The sequence below is a fragment of the Vigna unguiculata genome, unplaced genomic scaffold (genome assembly GCF_037176805.1).
Source record: "Vigna unguiculata cultivar grain cowpea cultivar isolate G323 ecotype 2 unplaced genomic scaffold, ASM3717680v1 ptg000204l, whole genome shotgun sequence".
In the NCBI taxonomy this organism is placed as follows: Eukaryota; Viridiplantae; Streptophyta; class Magnoliopsida; order Fabales; family Fabaceae; genus Vigna; species Vigna unguiculata.
Window position 1 is genome coordinate 125,001 of NW_028196841.1, and position 2,731 is coordinate 127,731.

A 2,731-nucleotide genomic window follows, 5' to 3' on the forward strand; every position below is an offset into this window, starting at 1 on the left:
GTTGGAATGGCCTCCAAATGTCCCCAAATGAATACCATGAAATTCTTGGTGCACGAAAGTTTTGAGTTCGGAGGGTTTTGCACATGGCCAAGTTGGTCGGTGCACCGCGGCATAGCTAGATGGCTTGTGTGGAGTTTTGTGAAAAAATGAAATTCGTGGTTTTTGAGATGTGAGGGTTGGAATGGCCTCCAAATGTCCCCAAATGAATACCATGAAATTCTTGGTGCACGAAAGTTTTGAGTTCGGAGGGTTTTGCACATGGCCAAGGTTGGCGGTGCACCGCGGCATAGCTAAATGGCTTGGTGGGGAGTTTTGTGAAAAAATGAAATTCGTGGTTTTTGAGATGTGAGGGTTGGAATGGCCTCCAAATGCCCCCAAATGAATACCATGAAATTCTTGGTGCACGAAAGTTTTGAGTTCGGAGGGTTTTGCACATGGCCAAGGTTGGCGGTGCACCACGGCATAGCTAGATGGCTTGGTGGGGAGATTTGTGAAAAAATGAAATTCGTGGTTTTTGAGATGTGAGGGTTGGAAAGGCCTCCAAATGCCCCCAAATGAGTACTGTAAAAGCGTTGGTGCACAAAAGTTTTGAATTGGATGCATTTTGCACTTGGCCAAGTTGGTCGGTGCACCGCGACTAGATAGGTTGGTGCCAAAATTTGTCAAATTTAAGACCTTGGCCAAACTGAATGAAATTTTGTGGGGAGGTTCCTGATATTGTTTAGTGGTGGACTGGAAAAAATGAGGTCGAAATTCGAAGTCTACATGTGCTTTTCTATTTTTCCCGATTTTACACATACCCGGTAAGTAAAAAAAATAAAAAAAATAGTTCCCCTTCGAGAAAAATTATGAAATTTGGTGAGCAAGGAGATACCATTATTCTACGAATTACTGCAAAAAATCGCATCAAAATTCGAAGTATAGCCCGAGATATGGACTTATGTCTGCTCAAAAAAAGTGTATCTACTTGTACAATTTTGCCTTTTGCATATTAACCTCTTATAGGGGGGGAGTGCTCCTTGAGCCGGCCAGCTCCACACTGGCAGGTTTTAAAGGGAGCTTGATGAGGCCTCCCCCCTCACGTGGTGCGTGCGTTAGCATGTTTATCATGGCACAACTAGCCTCTTCATAGTTGTTGAGCTTTATTAATACCAACACACGGTCGTCACTGATCGTTGGTTAGCTCGGCAGCTAGTCCCTCGGATATTGTGGAAAGTTATTTTCATGCCTAGCGATGCTTGACCCTGCGTCACTTGATGTTTCCATTTGCTTGCTTGCCCATGGTAGGTGGGGGGTGGACCGTCTTGTGGTGTGGTGTCTTGCGAACGTGAGGGTGTGTGAGTTGTAATCGAGATGCACTTGCTGGCTGGCTCCATGCCTTGCGTATCGAACGGTCAAGCATGCATCTCTTCCATTTTCACCCGTTGCCTTGGGTGATATTGGTTGATCAGTCCCTGTGTTGCCTACCCACTAGACGGTACTTCTGTGGTTGCTTCGAATTCTATCTTTCCATCACGAAGAGGTGTTGGAGGATCCTAATGTCACGCACGTGTTCCATCTAGTGAAACATCTCAGTGATGCACGTGTTGTGGCTAGTTCTTTTGGATGCGGTGCATTATATGAACTCGGGTTTACTTTAGCGACCCAGTCAACATAATTCGGTTGTGTCCCTTGATTGAGACGTTGTCCTTGAACTTGTTGTGAACAATATCGTTCTTCCACAACCCGTCGTCTTGAGTGCGATGGAAGGCAAATAAGATGTGCTTTGGCATGTCATGCACGTACTCGATTGCGGGAAGTGTGAGAAAGTGTTGTTGACAACCCGTGGGAAATGGAATGTGGCAAATCGTGATGAGCTCTTCGTGGATCTGCGAAGAAGACGACCTTTGGGCCTGTTGGAAACGAGGGAGGCGATGTTGAACTGCGAAGAAGATGGACTTTTGGGTTGTTTGAATCAATGGGAGGCCACGCGAGAACTCCGAATACTATGGACTCTTGGGTTGTTGGAAGCAACGGGAGGCCCCGCTAGAACTCCGAATACTACGGACTCTTGGGTTGTTGGAAGCAAGGGGAGGCCCCGCTAGAACTCCGAATACTATGGACTCTTGGGTTGTTGGAAGCAAGGGGAGGTCCCGCTAGAACTCCGAATACTACGGACTCTTGGGTTGTTGGAAGCAAGGGGAGGCCCCGCTAGAACTCCGAATACTATGGACTCTTGGGTTGTTGGAAGCAAGGGGAGGCCCCGCTAGAACTCCGAATACTATGGACTCTTGGGTTGTTGGCAACGACAACTTGGGGGGATGACACTGGAAAAGAGTGAACTAGGCCAAACTGCGAACAAGGCAACTTGGGGGGATGACACTGGAAAAGAGTGAACTAGGCCAAACTGCGAACAAGGCAACTTGGGGGGATGATGCTGGAAAAGAGTGAACTAGACCGAACTGCGAACAAGGCAACTTGGGGGGATGACGCTGGAAAAGAGTGAACTAGGCCGAACTGCGAACAAGACAACTTGGGGGGATGATGCTGGAAAAGAGTGAACTAGGCCGAACTGCGCCCAAGGCAACTTGGGGGGATGACGCTGGAAAAGAGTGAACTTGGCCAAACTGCGAGGAGGGCAACTTAGAGGAAAGTTGGAAACGAGGGAGACTTAGCCGAACTGCGAAGAAGGCAGGTTTTTGGGAAGTTGGAATCGACTGAAGCGAATACTGAACTCCAAATACGACCGACC